Raw genomic sequence first — 18,338 nt, forward strand, 5'->3', positions numbered from 1 at the left:
GATCTGAATACCTAGAAGTCCCTATAGACTCTTTATAAGGATTTTTCTGGACCAAGTTAAGAAAAATAGATATTTTATACTTAGCTTTTTTCTCCCATTCACTCAGCCACTCAACACAGATCTATACTATGTACCAGGTCCTGGAATGGAGAAAAACATACAAAGTCCCTGTGATCATGACAATCAGTGATTTCATTCTTCACAAAGGTTTGGATCAAGGTTTCTAGACACTCCATAGTAGAGGTACACCTGCGGCCCAGAAACCTCTAACAGGTTATGGTTTCTGAGAATCCTAAATGTTAATTTCCAGCAGAATTCTCAGTATAGTCAGAGACATCTTAGATATGCACTGTGTGGGGAAGATCATGATAGTCATATAAGACAAGCGCTGATTAAAGGGTTTGTCTCCATAAGCTCCAGCCCTGGTTCTGTTACACACATCTAGGAGACTTTGGGCAATACATTAACCACTCTGACTTTTTCTCATCTGTAATATTAACTTCAGTTAAAATTAGCTCCAAGGATCCTTCCAACATTTATATTCTGTGATTTTCTAAATAAGTTTTTTAATCCACAAGAAGTTAGACTAGGAACTAGGTAAATAAAATTGCTTAGAAACTTTATTTCATTGAGTCTATTGGAGGCAAGCAGCAATTTTAAATTACCATTTTTTCTTCTGGGTATATGGATTAAGGTTTAGTAAATGTAAAGCCTTTTTATTGATTTGTTGAAGTAAAAATTTACATCCTGTTTAAGAAAAGTATGAGACTTTTGGTAATGAGAAAAGCCACAAGTATGAGTGGGACTCCAGAAACTTGATCTATAAGAATTGAGAAGAGATTTTTTCCAGTGAAACAAAAAAGGGATAGCACAGAGGGGTCATGACTGCATTTGCAAATCCTGTGCTGAAGGGCAGAGAGCAGCTTTTGTTTTCCAGGAAAGACAATAGAAGTGAGTCCAAAATTAATGGAGGAGATTAAAGGTGAACCACCAGGTGTGTCTTAATATTTTATATAATCAGCTATAGGTGCTGGGAGTTCCTTTTTCTATTATGCTACATTGAGAAGTTAGCATTCATCCTTATTTAACTGATGACTCTATGATCAGTTTTGGGAACATTTTTGCTTCAGTCACTGCAGTTTGATACTATGCAATTTCAATGGCTTTGTGGATTTGCATACACAGGGCCCCCAGATTATGGATATTCTGACCTTGTCTGACTTCTTGAAAACCCCTTCCTGAAAATCTATTTCCTTGAAGAAAGACTATAAAGAATTTCTTTCCTCAAACAGCAAACACAGTTACCAAAGTGATAGTGGAATGTCAAATTAGCACCTTCTCTCTGTTGGCACTGAAATGTGCTTAATTCTCCCATTCTTTATTCCTTGTCTCTCTAAAAAGAAGTTTAGCAGAACTCCAATTTTGTACCGTGGGGTGTAAACTGCTGTTAATGACAGGTGATTGGAACATCTTTTTCCTTATATCTTCACCATTTTATAACAATTTGTGAACTGATCCTTCAAAAAAAAATTTCTGGATGCTTTGGGTTAGTAAGGGGAAGTTTTCACACAAACTAAAGAGAAAGTCTCTAAATTTCAAAGGGCATTCATTCTCTCCTGAACCTCCTCTTTTCCTCTCCTTTTGTTTTCCTTTTCACTCAAAAGTTGGAATAATGTACCTCCTCAAAGAGAAGATTGCATTCTGTTCTCAAGATCTGTACCTTCTTTAAATCATGCATGTCAGTGTTTACAGGGCTTGGTGGTAGAGAAAGCCTAGACAAGAAGAAAGACCTAGTTCTCAGAGGATTTCTTCAAGGAGTGAAGGGTGAGAAACATGGCTGCATCTCAGTCACTCTGAGAATTGCCATACTGAAGTGGATGACCATGGATAAGGAGTAAATCGCTGCTCCTAAATTTCAAATAACTACCCAGCACTGGGTCCTTTGGGAGAGTTAAAGTTATTATTGTTTTTTAAGGAGATCACCCATCAGTTCAAAATATGCTCTGAGGGGTTTTATACCCATGATATAGCTTTTAAAATTATAATTGGTAAAATTGTGTGGGTTTTAATGTGGGGCAGACCTGCAATCTTCCTGGTCTTTAGAACTGAGCTGCTCTATTAGAGAAGGGCACAGTAGAGTACATTTTAATTGATTAGTGGAAATACTCTCATTGATTTAAGAAGGAAAAACAAGAGCACATATGGATTTTTGTTCTTTCTCATCTCCTCATATTCCACATAAATAAGGGCTAAAAGAAGTTGTGTTTGAAAGAGAGATTTTGATCTTTCTGTTCTCCTGAGGAACATCCTAGGAGCGATTTCTCCCAGCTTCTCTCACAATCCTCTACTTATACCCATTCTCCTCTCCTTGATTTTGATTCACAGATGGAAATGCAGTGGAATATGCTTTCCGATGATGAAAGGAACATGATTTTGTACCTTTGGAAGTAGTAGAAAATCTAAAATGTGTGTTTCCCTAGGTGTATCAAGCCCTTAAAATTAGCGGAGTACCCTCCCTGTGTCTCTAGTGAACCCAGTTGCCACTCACCTTTTCTTTTCTGAGAAACATTAAAGGAGTCGTTCAATGCCTGATGAAGTAATGGTGCATACCTATGGTGATGAATCCAATCTGGGGCTAGCCATACAATGGCATAAAAAGGAGACTCATTATATCTCTACATCATGTGCAAAGGGGGGAGACACTGGGGTAATTACATGAAATCCCACCATTGATTAGTCTTTAAACATTTAAGGGAAGTGTCATCTTGCCTGAAGAAAGAACCAGTTTAAGTGTCTGGTAAAGTCCGCTGTGGAGGTTAGATCATGAGCAATCTAGGATAATCTCACCCAGTTATTCAGGGTGTTGAACTTGATGGCACATGGGGAAGGCAGTTACTGTTGAATGTTTCATAGCTGGTGGAGTGGATTAACTGCCAGGAAAAGCAGAAGCAAACCCTGGGAGAACACTTTGCATCTCCAAACTTAGAATCAACAGGGAGCTCTTTTACACTGAGAGCACTATTATTTTTTTCCTCCCTGAAAAGATAACTTCCCTCAAGGGGATATGCTGAATGAAGCAGTGTATTTTCACCCTTGTGATGATGGGCGTGAATCCGGCACTACCATAAAAGAAGAATGAACTTGGACATACCACACACTTGGTTTGGCCTTGTCCCATACCTATGCTCTTGTCACGGTTGATCACTCACTTACATCAGATATGAAGAAAGCTGTCTGCACTGTGGCTTAAGATAAAAGCTATTTCAATATGCCCAGGTCACATATTATCTTGGCCAATAGTAATTTTATATCATTTTCTTAAAGGAAACCGCACTCCTTGCAATAATTTTTTCCAATGAAACAAAATTTCACATGACAGAAAGCTTTAAATACAACTCTTTCATTTGAATAATAGCATTGAATCCCCTCCATGCCAAACAGAATTTTAAAATATCTTTATTATTTCTTTTGATATGCAAACCATAAGGAGAATAAGTTTGGAAGACCCTCAGTTAAACTTCTCATGATTCTACTCTCTTCAATAGTGGGGTATTTTTTACAGCTTTCTTGAGTTTTTTCTTCTCAAGTTAAACAATATAAACAAACCAGAAAAAAAAAAAAAAGTCAAACTTTTCCTCTCTTACTTTAAGAACCTTAAGAGTTGAAATAGTGGTTTGGTTTCCTGACTGCCAGCTTTGATTTGCCTTCTGTGATCGGGCTTGTGCAATTCCCTAGAGGAAACATTGGAAGAGGGTTTTTCTCCCACATGAGAGATTTTCATCCCACACAGCCCACAGATTTTGATGGCAAACTTCATGGACCAAGTGTCTGGTTTTACAGAAGTAGCAGTGGAGTGTGTTTTTTCTTCCACAGGTGCACAATGCTCATTCTCAGACCTCAGAAGTAAGAAGACATCAGTCTTTTAAAATGACTTAACTATTGGATATTTCTGTGAGAACAAGGTGCCAATCAGGTCGATATCAATTTACCAAATGAGGGAAAAGAGGGTGGCAAGCAGAGTTCAAACCTCCAAAGCCTTCTAACTGATCTTTCTTTATAACTGTCTGGTGTATACAGAAATACTGTATAATCTGCCTGTATTTTCGCTACTGTGGAACATATTGAAACGCTTTATGTTTAGGTGTGTGTATAGAAATTCATAAAGTCCTATTATACACTTTCTTTCAACCCAATTCTCATTTTAGGGTGTCTTAAAAAGACAGGTTTGTGAGAGTACATTTGTTCTTTCCTATCTACCAGCCACCTGATTACCGTCTCTGTGGAAAGGGCACCCGTTCACATAATAATTTTTTCCAAGCATTTAAACCTGGAAAGTTATTTTTTTAAAGGACTCACAGAAGCTGTCTTGGGGGTTTGGAAAACATCGCAAAATTGTTAACAGAACTTTTGACTGTTCTATTTTTAGGAAACTAATTGTGTTCTTTTAAAGCACATTTTTGACAATGGGACAAAGTTTTCTTTGCCCCCACTGATATGAGGTATTTACAATGAAAAATGTCAGTAAAACACCCAAACGGATACATTTTAACCTCAGTAATAGTCAGCACCAGAGGAAAAGTGATTTAAAAAGAGAAAAGGTTTTTGCAATATTTATGCTTCTGTTTCTGCCCCAAATGAACTTTTATTTGACTGTTCAAACAGAAGTTGTTTTCAAACCAGTTGCTAGTTAAAGGAGCAGCTGACCTGGCATCCATAAGAATCAGCTTTAACCAAACAGTAAGTGTGCTGACCAGAGGACACTTACTCCCAACTGAAACCCCTAGTAGGTCAGATGCCTACAGAAGTGTTATCTTACCTTGAGCACGTAAGATCCAGGAGAGAGGCTGGGGGCTCCCACAGGAGACGACCAGGAAAGGGCTCTGATCCGGTGCTGGTAACATGCACTTGGCTTTTATGGGCAGGTGGGAGGAGTCGCTCTTCATAGTAGGTGGGCAGGGAAGGAGCCGCGGGCGGGCAGCCTCGGGAGGAGCTGGACACTCTTCTCTGGGGAGGGGCGGAGGGGCAGAGCAAGGAGCCCGAGAGAAGGAGGAGTGATGGTGGGTTGGGAGAGGGGGTGCAGGAGCGGAGGGAGGAGTGGACACAGGAGAGGAAGGAGGGAGAAGGAAAACAATGAAGAGAAATAAAGGGATATGGACCACATGTGGGGAAAAGGTTGCGGAGCAAATTAACAGACAGAAACACTCAAACACGCAAGATCTGGAAGGAACGGGGAATTGAATTATTTTTCGTTTTGGTGGGGCGAGGTGCGGTTGTGGGTGACTGTTATCATTAAAGGTGAATTCTGTGAATTTGAAAAGCTAAATAACGGTTCAGGAGAACTGAAGTGTTCCTAAAGCCAGCAAAGGAGGGGAAGCTGGGCGGACGCACCGCGGAGCCGGCAGGAGCGCGGGCGGACCTTCCCCTGCGCGCTACGATGGAGGCGGCCGCCCCCTGCGCCCCTGGCCCGGTCATCCCATCGCCCGCCAGGAAAACACAGTCCCGTCCCTCATCTCCCCCGGCAGTGCTTAGTTTACGAGAAAGTTACGGTAATGTGCAGCATCCAGGGACCCCTCTCGAGACTTCAGCAGCATTAAGGTAAATCCAGCAAAGGCTGGGGAGGATCAGCAGAGATTGGCTTGTGGAGAAAGGAGCCTCAGAACCAGCCTCGGTTCTCCAACATCTGCTTATGTAACAGGATTTCAGGGCTCTCTGCCCTCTGGTTATTTTCGGTATTTAAAAAACTCTCATTCCTAGCCATTGGAAAATGTCTTGGTGCCATAGCTTGCTCGCTCTGTGTCTTAAACATTAAGAGGGGATTCAACCAAAAATAGGCTGAAGGATCAGGCAGAAATTCTTAACAAATGTCTTCAGAGAAAGAAAAACAAGCTCCTTTAGCTTCTGAGTGTGACTCACTTCCCAGTTCAAGCTTCATTTTTGCCACCCAAGGGATTAAAACATTTTAAAAGAGAGACCCTGAGCCTAGGGGATGAGGGTACTGAAAGAGTAAGGGAGGGGCGGGGGAGTGGGTGAGGGGGCTGGGGAAAAGAAGGGGATTTTTACTAAATATTTATATATATAAACATATAACTATATGTAAAACTATATATAAAGCTATATATGACTATATATAAGTTGATTATATATAACTTGACTCAGTGTTCACCACAACCTTATGAGGTAAGTACATCCGTTATTGTACAGATGTTTTTAAAGAAAGGAAGCTCAAAGGGGTTAAACAACTAGCTGAAACTAGCAAGAGGGGGAGCCACAGGAATGAGTTTGTACAGCTTGTGCGCTCTGCACCTGGCCTCCACGTAGACACTTAGCCTGATCTCAAGTTAGATCCTGATGTCTTTGGAGGTTACCAGGCTCCAAGAGAATGAAAAATGATAGCCAAGAGCAGGGTTTCTCCAAGCAGGTACTATTGACATCCTGGGCCAGATAACTCTTTGTTGTGGGGATCTCTTCTGTGCGTTATGGAATGTTGAGCAGCATCTCTGGCTTCTACCCACCAGATGCCAGTAGCACTTCCCCCACCCACGCACCCAAGCTGTGAAAATTGAAAATGTCACTACACTTAGCCAAATATCCCATGAGGTGGGGGTCAAAAATTCCCTCTTCCCTTTAAGAACCATTGGTCTAGAGTGATCCACAACTATAAAAAAGACTTTTAAGGAAATCTATTAAGAAAATACCCGATAGTGGCATTTAGATAATAATAATACTAGCTGCCATATGTGCTAAGTTTACATTGGACTTAGGCTTTTTTACATATTCCTATTCCTATCTGTCTGCCAATAGATACTAAAGCCTCAATTGCTTCCTTTGTAACTAAGCTTATTCTCAATTGGATACACCTGGGAATGAACAAGTAAGACCTCCCTCCCCCCCCCGCCATGTGCCTGAAGTATGAAGGAAGACTAATGATATATGAGGGGAAAACTTTAAGATCCTTATTATAAACATATTTGACATAAGAACAATTACCCAATATTATAATTTTTGACATTCATTATTTTTAATACTTAAAATTTTTACTTCTATGTTTTCTATTCAAATAATATTTAGTAACTTTTTGAACTTTGAATAAGTTATATCTGGTGGTTAGCTAGCTAGCAGAAAATAAATACTTAATTGATAGTATAGTCTGATTGAATAAATGACACTATTTAACACTGATACAGAGAATGGTCAGTATTTATTAGTTTAATGAATTAGTTTAATGAATGAATAAAATAATGCTTAGAAATGCTTAGAAAGCTAGAACTTTCATATTAACTTTCCTTCCTATTTGCTATTTGGTTTTCCTCTCCTCTGATGCTCCATAACTCAATTTTCCTCTTTCTAAGTAACATGTTTGTCTTTCAGGATGTGGCCAAATCATAAATGAAGTCTATGAAATGAATAACCTCTGTTACTGGACCTAGAAATAGGATTTTCTTGACAATTCTGGGGCTCACCCTTGAAATCAGATGTGATTTTACAGGTAGGGTATCCCCCTTTTTTTAATTTAGTAAAGAAATGTGTTCTGGACAAACTAAACAGGACCCAGTTAAAGAAGTATTTGGGTGATAAACATGTTAGTAGATATTCTCATCAGATTGTAGCAAATCATCTTTTTGATCCTGATTTAATGCCTCCCAAACATTCCAGTCTCATCACATGATTGCGAAAAACAGAAACAGAAAAGGCAAGAAAAGCACATTTGAGGTAAAGGCAATTGACTGCTGTACTTTTCTTCTTTTTTCTCCTTTACTCCCTCCTTTCAAACCTGAATATCCAGCCAATGTAACAAAAGGGCTCCTTTCATTTTGTTTGGATGATGCTAATGATTAGTTCATTTCTTCAGTTCACACTTGCCTGAATCTGATTCAGCAGCAGATCTGGACAACAAGTCAGGAATCTAGAATGTGATCTGTTCGCTGACTCTTTTTAATTTTTAAATTTTTTTTTTTATTTTTTGGTTTTTTCAATTACAGTTGTCCCATTTTTCCCCCATTTCTCCCCCCCCCAGCCCACCCATTCTCCCACAATCATATCCCTCCCCGTTGTCCATGTCCATGAGTCATTTATACACATTCTTTGACTAAACCCTTCCCTTACTTATCCCCCTTCTCTCCCTCCCCCCTCCCCCCTATTGTTCGCTGACTTTTATTGTGCCCTTCTAGAATCTCTCTGAAGGTGGCTTTTGAAATGACCTAGTTTGGTCTTCTGTGGAAAGAAAGGAATCCAATGACAACATACTAGGTTCTCTGAAGTTTCCATTGTGTGGATGTGATAATAGCTATAGATTATTACCTTATTTTAAATAGCTTTGAAAATGGAAACTTTTTGGCTTAATTAGAGTTAATTAATTAACAAATATTTATTAAGAATGGACACCAGGCAGTGTTGGGTATTTAAAGCAGAGCAAAACAATATTGTAGATCTGTTCTCATGGAGATACAAAAAGGCATGAAATCCTGGTAGCTGGCTAGCAAAGAGACTTCAGAGAGGAGGTGGTATTTGAGCTGAGACATGGAAAGTAGCATTTGCACAGATGGATGATTAATGGTAGGGCAAGGAGGGAATGCGTTCAGCTGGGAAAGATACATGAATATTTGGAAGGTGGTGACTTGGACAGCATGACTGAAGGGAAGGACCAATGTAGCACAACAATGAAGCTAAGAAACAGAAAATGAGAGATGGGGCCAGCATGTGGAAGGCCTTAAATGTCACCTCAGTAGTCTGAACTGTATACTATAGGCAATGAAGAGTCATTGAAGACTTTTGAACAGAAGAATGACATGATGAAAATAGCATACTATTAAGATTTCACTTTTCTTTGAATAGTGTCTTTATAGCAGTCTTGTGAATAAATGCTTGCTGGTTGTGTATGGCTATTGCCATACATAGAAATAGAGAAAACTATGTGTGTTTGCTCTGCAGACTTGAAGGCCTGTGTGAGGTGGCAGAAATAAAGGTAGTTGTAGCCAGAGTGTTTCTATAGAGCACTGTGTGGTTGTAAGGAGAGGAAGGCAGTTTTCTCCTAGGGTGGGGCCTGGATGACAGATGGAATTAATGTGAAGGGTGGTGTCTGCTCTATGTGTCAGTCTCTTCACCTGTTGAAGCTTTAAAGTTATCAAAAAGTATCTATTCCCAGATAATAGGTCTGATGTATGAGATTCTTGAGTTTTCAAGGGTTCCTGGATTAGAAAATAATGGAATCTGGCTTTGAAAGCTTTACCTTCACATTTTCAAACAGCCAACTTTCAATTATTTTATATGTGTTACCCTTAGCAAATTTCAACCTCCTATTCTTCCTGCTACTCCTAAGTGCTTCAGAATGCAAATGAACAGGCTTTTGGTCTAAGAAAAAAAAAAACCCTAAAATAAGTCACTATTTGAAGTTCGAATACAGAAATCCACTCTCCATCTATTAAACGAGCAACCCATCAGTCAGTCAGCTTAAGCTTGTGCTAAGTATCACCAAATATGACCTTGGCCTGCAAGGCACTTAGAATTGCCAGCTCTCCCAGGGCATTTAAAATAGGGTTTTATTTACAAAAGTTGAAAAGGCTCACAGCACAGCAGAAAGGCACACCTCTCTTGCATTCCAAAGGAACGTTGGATTCTGTGAGTCACTGTTTTCCTGTTAGTCCAGATGGTAGGGAGCTGACTGATTCAGGTGATCCTACAGATGATTGCCTCACAGCTCCGGCTGGCTTTACAAAGAGCACTGGACACAGTCAGAAAATCTGCGGTCTGGTCCCAGCTCGGCCACTCACTACCCATGAGAACTTGGGGAAGAAATTTTATGTTTTTTGGATTCAGTGTCTGTATGTAAAATAAGGAGGCTTAACTAGACATTCTTAAAGTTCTTCCCACCTTTCAGATGCCTGCTGTGTGCTAATCAGTGGATGTTCCTTTGACTCAACATCCCTAGGAAGTCAACCCAACATTCAATGATATTTGCACTCAGTTTTAGGCATCAGAGTAAGAGCTATAAATGCATCATCAGTCTAGTGTTTGCTACAAGGGGATTACAGTCCAACATTAAACCTTGCCTGTATTCTGGATACAGAATCCCGAAAGGTAGAGTGTACCATTGTCACTTAACTGTCACTGTTTTCTAAGTCTCAGGACTTAGCAGAAGTTCCCCAGATTTAGCTACTAGCCTCTAAACCTTGAAGCCTTTTAACTCTCTTCTTCCGAATCAATAGTAATTTTCCTTTTGATTGATATAAATGGAAACATACCACCCAAATCCCTGGTTTCCGAAAATTCTATTTTGCAAGATTTACGCTCTGAATTCTATTTTCACTGTCAAATCTTCATTTCGCGAGTGCCTCACTTCTTTTATTGTGTGTGTGTGTGATTTATTTGTTGTTGTTCTTTACAGTTGTCCTACTTTTTCCTGCATTGCTTCCCCCTACCACCCAGCCCACCCCTTCTCCCATAGTCAATTCCCACACCGTTGTCCATGTCCATGGATCATTTATACTAGTTCCTTGACTAGACCTTTCTCCTACTTACCTCCCTTCTCTGCCTCCCCCTCATCTCCCCTGGTAACTGTTAGTCTGCTCCTTGTTTACATACTTCTGGCTCCATTTTGCTTGTTTGTTTTTGTTGTTCATTAGTTTCCTGTATTAGATGATATCATATGGTATTTGTTTTTTGTTGCCTGGCTTATTTTGCTAAGCATAATTCTATCCAGTTCCATCCATGTTGTCACAAATGGTAAGAGTTCCTTCTTTCTTTCTGCTACATAGTATTACATTGTGTAAATGTACCACAGTTTTTTTGATCCACTCATCTACAGATGGGCACTTAGGCTGTTTCCAGCACTTGGCTATTGTAAAGAGTGCTGCTATGAACATAGGGGTGCATAGGTTCTTTTGAATTGGTGTTTCAAGACTCTTCAGGTATAATCCTAGTAGTGGAATCATAGAATCAAAAGGCAGTTCCATTCTTAGTTTTCTGAGGAAATTCCATACTGTTTTCCACAGTGGCTGCACCTGTCTGCATTCCCACCAACAGTGCACTAGGGTTCTCTTTTCTCTGCATCCTCACCAGCACTTGTTTGTTTATTTGTCGATGATAGTCATTCTGACATGTATGAGGTGGTATCTCATTGTGGTATCTGTTTGCATCTCTCTGATGGCTAGTGATGTTGAGCATTCTTTCATAAGTCTTTGAACCCTCTGTATGTCCTAGGTGGAGAAGTGTTCAGGTCCTTTGCCCATTTTTTAATTGGGTTGTCTGTCTTCTTGGTGTTGAGATATAAAGTTCTTTATATATTTTGGAGATCAATCCCTTGTCTGATATATCATTGGCAAATATGTTCTCCCATGTGGTTGGTCCCTTTTTCATCTTGCAGATGCTTTCTTTTGCTGAGCAGAAACTCTTTAGCTTGATGTAATTCCATTTGTTTATTCTTTCCTTTATCTCCTATGTCTTAGGAGATATATTGGTGAAAATATTGCTACGTGGGATTGCTGAAATTTTCCTACCTGTTTTCCTCTAGGACTTCTATGGTATTATGGCTTATATTTAAGTCTTTGATTGATCTTGAATTTATTTTGGTGTAGAGTATAAGCTGGTGTTCTAGTTTCATTTTTTGGCATGTCTCTGTCCAGTTCTCCCAGCATTATTTCTTGAAGAGGCTCTTTTCATTCCATTTTATGTTTCTTCTCCCTTTGTCAAATATTAGTTGACCATATAGACCTGAGTTTATTTCTGGGCTCTCTGTTCTGTTCCACTGATCTATATGTCTGTTCTTATGCCAGTACCAGACTATTTTGATTTCAGTGGCTTTGTAGTATAGTTTGACATCAAGTATTGTGATTCCTCCTACTGTGTCCTTCTTCCTCAATATTTCTGTGGCTATTTGAGATCCTTTTGGGTTCCATATAAAATTTTGATGTATTTGTTCTAGGTGTGTGAAATATGTCACTGGTATTTTAATAGGGATTGTGTTGAATCTATAAATTGCATTGGTTAGTATGGACATTTTAGTGATGTTGAATCTTCCCATCAATGAACATGGTATATTTATTTGTATCTTCCTTAATTTAGTTTATTTATTTATTTATTTATTTATTATTTTTCGGATTTTAAGTTACAGTTGTCCCATTTTTCCCCCATTTCTCTCCCCCACCCAGCCCACCCCTTCTCCCACAATCATATCCCTCCCTGTTGTCCATGTCCATGAGTCATTTATACATGTTCTTTGACTAAACCCTTCCCTTACTTATCCCCTTTCTCTCCCTCCCCCCTTCCCCCTATTGACTGCTGTTCTGCTCTTTGTCCTATTTAGTTCATTTGTTTGTGTTGTTCTTTAGTTTCCTGTATTAGGTGATATCATATGGTATTTTTCTTTCTTTGCCTGGCTTATTTCACTAAGCATAATTCTCTCTAGTTCCATCCATGTTGTCGCAAATGGCAGGAGTTTCTTCTTTCTCTCCGCTACATAGTATTCCATTGTGTAAATGTACCACAGTTTTTTGATCCACTCATCTACAGATGGGCATTTAGGCTGTTTCCAGCACTTAGCTATTGTAAACAGTGCTGCTATGAACATAGAGGTGCATAAGTTTTTTGAATTAGTGTTTTAGGATTTTTTGGGTATAGTCCTAGCAGTGGAATCACTGGTTAAAAAGGCAGTTCCATTTTTAGTTTTTTGAGGTAATTCCATACTGTTTTCCATAGTGGCTGCACCTGTCTGCATGCCCACCAACAGTGCAGTAGGGTTCCCGTTTCTCCACATCCTCGCCAGCACTTGTTGTTTGTTGATTTGTTGATGATGGCCATTCTGACTGATGTAAAATGGTACCTCATTGTGGTTTTTATTTGCATCTCCCTGATGACTAATGATGTTGAGCATTTTTTCATGTGTCTATGGAACTTCTGTATGTCCTATTCGGAGAAGTGTTTATTCAGGTCTTTTGCCCATTTTTTAATTGAGTTGTTTGTTTTCTTAATGTTGAGTCATATAAGCTCTTTATGTATTTTGGAGATCAGTCCCCTGACTGTGATGTCATTGGTAAATATGTTTTCCCTTAATTTCTTTTTTTAGTGTTATGTAGTTTTCTGAGTCCAGGTCTGTTACCTCCTTGGTTAAGTTTATTCATAGGTACTTTATCTTTCTTGTTGCTATAGTAAATGGGATTTTTTTCTAGTTTCTATCTCTGATATTTTATTGTTGGTGTACAGAAATGCCTTCAATTTCTGAATATTGACTTTGTACCCTATTATTTTGCCAAATTCATGTATTATGTCGAGCCGTTTTATTGTGAAGTCAATAGGGTTTTCTATGTACACTATCATTTAATCTGCAAACAATGACAGTTTTTCTTCCTCTTTTCCAATTTGGGTGCCTTTTGTTTCTTTTCTTGTCTGATTGCTGTGGATCAAACTTCCTAGACTATGTTGAATAGGAGTGGAGAGAGTGGACAGCCTTGTCTTGTTCCTGATCTCACGGGGAATGCTTTCAGTTTTTGCCCATTGAGTATGATGTTGGCTTCAGGTTCTCATATATGGCTTTTATTATGTTGAGGTATGCTCCCTCTGTTCCCAGTTTGCTGAGTATTTTCATCATAAATGGGTGTTGTACTTTATCAAATGCTTTTTCTGCATATATTGATATAATCATGTGATTTTTGTCTTTCATTTGTTTATGTGGTATATTACATTTATTGATTTGCAAATATCAAACCATCCTTGCATCCCTGGGATGAATCCCACTTGATTGTGGTATATCATCTTTCTAACGTGTTGCTGGATCCTGTTTGCCAATATTTTGTTGAGGATTTTAGCATCTATCTTTATCAGTGATATTGGCCTGTAGTTTTCTTTGTTGTGTCTCTACCTGGTTTTGGAATTAGGGTATTACTGGCTTCATAGAAAGAGTTTGGGAGTCTTCCCTCTTCTTGGATTTTTTGGAATGGTTTGAGAAGGATAGGCATTAGTTCTTCCCTAAATGTTTTGTAACGTTTGCCTGTGAAGCCATCCAGTCCAGGGCTTTTGTGTGCCAGGAGTTTTTTGATTACTGCTTCAATGTCATTAGTTGTTATTGGTCTATTCAGGCTTTCTGCTCCTTCTTGATTCAGTTTTGGAAGATTATATGTTTCCAGAAATTTGTCCATTTCCTCTAGATCATCAAATTTCTCACCATACCATTGTTTGTAGTAATTTCTTACAATTCTTTGTATTTTTGTGATATCGGTTGTGATTTCTCCTTTCTTGTTTCCGATTTGGTTTATTTGAGTCCTCTCTCTTTTTTTCTCGATGAGCCTGGCTAAAAGCTTATTGATTTTGTTTATTTTCTCAAAGAACCAGCTCCTAGTTTTATTGATCTTTTGAATTGTTTGTTTAGTCGCTATGTCATTTAATTCTGATCTGACCTTGATGATGTTTTCCCTTCTACTCATTATGGGCTCTGTTTGATGTTGTTCCTCTAGTTCTTATAGCTGTAGGGTTAGATTTTTTATTTGAGATTCTTCCATTCCTTTTAGGTAGACTGTATTGCTATGAACTTTCCTCTCAGGACTGCTTTCATTGTGTCCGATATAGTTGGACTGTTGTGTGTTTATTATCATTAATTCCCAGAAACTTTTTGACTTCTCCCTTGATGTCATCATGAACACATTCATTATTTAATAGCATGTTATTCATTCTCCATGAGTTTGAATGTCTTTCAGTTTTTTCCTTCAGGTTGATCTCCAGTTTCAAGCCATTATGATCTGAGAAGATTTTGATATAATTTCAACTTTCTTGAATTTGTTGAGGCTTGTTTTGTGTCCTGCCATGTGGTCTGTCTTTGAAAATGTTCCATGTGCACTTGAAATAAATGTATATTTTGCTTCTTTGGGGTGAAAAGTTCTATATATATCAACTAAGTCCATTTCCTCTAGAGCGTTGTTCAATGCTTCAGGATTCTTGGTGTTTCTTTGCTTTGAAAATCTGTTCATTGTTTACAGTGGGGTATTAAAGTCCCTTATTATGAGTGTGTTACTGTTGATATCCTTCTTATAGTCTTCCAAGATTTTCCTTATATATTTGAGTGCTCCTACGTTTAGTGTGTATATGTTTACTAGGGTTATATCTTCTTGATGGATTGTTCCTTTAAGTATTATGAAATGTCCTTCTTTGTCTCTTTTTATCGCTTTTGCTGTGGAATCTGTTTTGTCTGGTATAAGTATTGCTACCCCAGCTTTTTTTTCATGTTCATTTTCTTGGAATACTTTTTTTCATCCCTTCACTTTCAGTCTGTGTAGATCTTTTGTTTTGAGGTGGCTCTCTTGTAGACTGCATATATGTGGGTCATGTTTTCATATCCATTCTGTTACCCCATATCTTTTGATTGGAGCCTTTAATCCATTTACATTTAAAGTTATTATTGACATTATTTCTTCATCTCCCATTGTACCTGTGTTCCTCTTCTTCTCTTTTTTTCTTCTTTTTAAAGCAGGCCCTTTAGTATCTTTTGCAATGCTGGTTCAGTGGAGATGTATTCTTTTATTCTTCCCTCATCTGGGAAACTCCTTATTTCACCTTCCATTTTAAAGAGATCCTTCCTGGGTAGAGTATTCTTGGTTGTAGGCCTTTGTTTTTCATTGCTTGAAATATTTTTTACCATTCCCTTCTGGCTTATAGTGGTTCTGTTGAGAAATTAGCTGATAGCCTTATCGGAGCTCCCTTGTATGTTAGTTGCTGTTTTTCTCTTGCTACCTTTAGGATTCTTTCTTTGTCTTTGAATGTTGCCATTTTAATTATGATTTGCCTTGGAGTGGGTCTTCTTGGTTTCATCTTCATTGGGACCCTCTGTGTTTCCTGTATTTGTGAGACTTTTTCTCTCCTTGTGTTCTGGAAGTTTTCTGTTATTACTTTTTAATTCAGGTTTTGTATCTCTTGCTCCTCTTCTTCTGCTTCTGGTAACCCTGTGATATGGATATTCGTGTTTTCCTGAAGCTCTCTTAAACCCTTTTCATTTTCTCTTCATTTTGTTGCACTGTCTGGGAATCTTTTTCTATATTGTCCTCTAGCTCCTGCTTTGATCCTCTGCTTCATTTGGCCTACTTTTGATTTCTTCTACTGTGTTCTTCAGTTCAGAAATTATATTCTTTATTTCTTCCTGGCTCTTACTGTTAGTTTCTATGTCCCTTTTCATGCTGCTGTAGTTCTCAGTAAGTTCCTTGCAACTTCCCTGAAGTTCTTCGTAGTTTCCCTGGAGTTCTTTGTAGTTCTCCTGAAGTTTGTTGTAGTTTTCTCTGAGTTTGTTAGAGTTCATTGAGGTTCCTCATTACCATTGTTTAGAATTCCATGTCTGATAGTTTGCTTGCCTCTATTTCATCTATCCTTCCTTCTGGGAATTTCCCCTTTCCTTTTGATGTGGTGTTGTTTCTTTGTCTCCCCATTTTAGGTGGCTCTTTTTGTTTGTTTCTGTTCTTAGATTGACCTGCTTTTAATTTCTACCTTTGTAGTGTGAACTTCTTCTTCTTCTTCTTTTTTTAAATAATTTATTTGTTTATTTATTTATTTTATTTTTAGAGAGGGGAAAGGAGAAAGAGAGGCAGAGAAGCATCACTGTGTGGTTGCCTCTCACTCGTGCCCCCAACTGGGGACCTGACCTGCAACCTAGTAATGTGCCCTGACTGGGAATCAAACCAGTGACACTTGGCTTGCAGGCCAATGCTCAATCCACTGAGCCACAATAGCCAGGGCTTGAACTTCTTGTATACAGTTGTTGAGCTGCTGCCTCTGGCTGATGCCACTTGGAGGAGAGTAGTCTGCTTAAGAGATTTCTCCCATAGCACTGGGGATGATTCTGCACTGTGATCTAGTCCACTGCTTTGCCAGCTCTTTCTCCAGAGCCAGCACTCAAAACTTTGACAAAGTGCCTCCAGTTCACTTCACCCTCCTTTGGCCTTAGCCAGGGGCAAGTGCGCTCCCTCCCACAGGCTGGGGACTGGCATGCTGTGGGAAACTGCTTCAGCACTAGGGTGGGCAGACTGGTTATGTGCCACAGCAGGGCTCATGGGCTCTCCAGTACACCCACTGGGATGGGCTGGTTGGGGTGGGGGGTGGTGAGTGAGTGGGCAAGTGCACTTCTGTGCATGCATCGCTCAAGAATCTCTCCCTGCCCCTTTCCTTTCCTCCCTGGTTTGCAAAAAAAAAATCAAAAGAAAGGAAAACGAAAACACACACACATGGGAAAAAAATGCTGCTCCTTGTCTCTCAGAGCCAGATGCCACCTGGCCCACTCCTGGCTCTGCCAGCGGGAAGAACCTCGCTCTCCACCCCTGACTCCTCTCAGGGGAAACCTAGGATCACTAAAAACTTTTTGCACACTGCCAGCCACAGCTTGGGGAGCCATCCCAGCCAGAACTCGCATCTCACCCCTTTCTCCTCCATGATCCTCACCAGATAAGTCACTCCAAGATGGTCTTCTCTGGTGCCTGAAGCACCAAGATTCAACTCTTGCCAGTATCCAGATATTAACTGAGATGTACAACCTACAGACAGGTCTCAGGAACAAGCAAGGACAGCCTCCCCTCACTCCTCTGTCATCTTTTCCCATCACCTCTTTATTTTTTAATTAGGAAAAAGTTGGTTGCCCTTTTCAATATAAACTAAACTGTTCTAACTTTTTTTAGTTTCCTAAACTGTTAGGCATTTACTAGGGTCCCTGAGCCTTTTGTCCAGCTCTCACCCTAACCATACCAATGACACTTAAAGTCACCCCATTATTTTTCTATACCTTAACAAATTCATTGTAGGAATTCTTTCATGGTGGTAATGCAATGAAGAGGGAGAAATATAAACAAGGGATTTATTTATTTATTTACCTATACAGGACCCAAAATTGAAGGCATTTGAGAGTACTAGAGAAATACAGTTCACCTTTATTTTATGACATCTTAGACCCTATCGATATGGAAATTGTCTTGATTCTAGATTTTGCTTGCTGAATAATTCTTAATCCTATTTTATTTTCAACTTTCCATTCTTTCCAATTGTGGTTTATACTCTCTTATATTCTTATTAATATTAATTCCATGTTCCATTTTAATCCCATATTTCCTGCTCAGAAATATAGCTTATAGAACTTAAGATTTTCACAAAAAACTAACTTTACAGGCACAGTTGTTTATCTGAGAAGAGACATCTAACAGGTGTTCTGGCCTTAGACTGGCATGTATTTATAAGCATATCTGACCTGTCCCTAAATGACTTTGCATGTTGCCTTCCAATCAACCACCCTAAACCCAGCAATGATTATGTCACAATTTTATTTAGACACCTTTAATGACACCACACTCTTTATAGAAAAATAAGCATTGGTATTCTGGCATTCA

At 39.1% G+C, this 18,338-nt stretch overlaps 1 protein-coding gene across 2 annotated transcripts in view; it reads right to left on the bottom strand.

Moving 5' to 3' along the window:
- Nucleotides 1-4,893, bottom strand: part of COL8A1 (collagen type VIII alpha 1 chain) — a 160,706-nt gene extending 155,813 nt beyond the window's left edge. For both annotated transcript variants that reach the window (XM_090276099.1, XM_090276098.1), the window contains exon 1: nucleotides 4,817-4,893. The gene's annotated coding sequence lies outside the window, so the exon portion shown is untranslated. The remainder of the gene's footprint in view (nucleotides 1-4,816) is intronic.
- Between the last annotated feature and the right edge of the window lie 13,445 nt (nucleotides 4,894-18,338).

This window comes from Furipterus horrens, unplaced genomic scaffold, assembly GCF_987537825.1.
Source record: "Furipterus horrens unplaced genomic scaffold, mFurHor1.1.pri manual_scaffold_1, whole genome shotgun sequence".
Lineage (NCBI taxonomy): Eukaryota > Metazoa > Chordata > Mammalia > Chiroptera > Furipteridae > Furipterus > Furipterus horrens.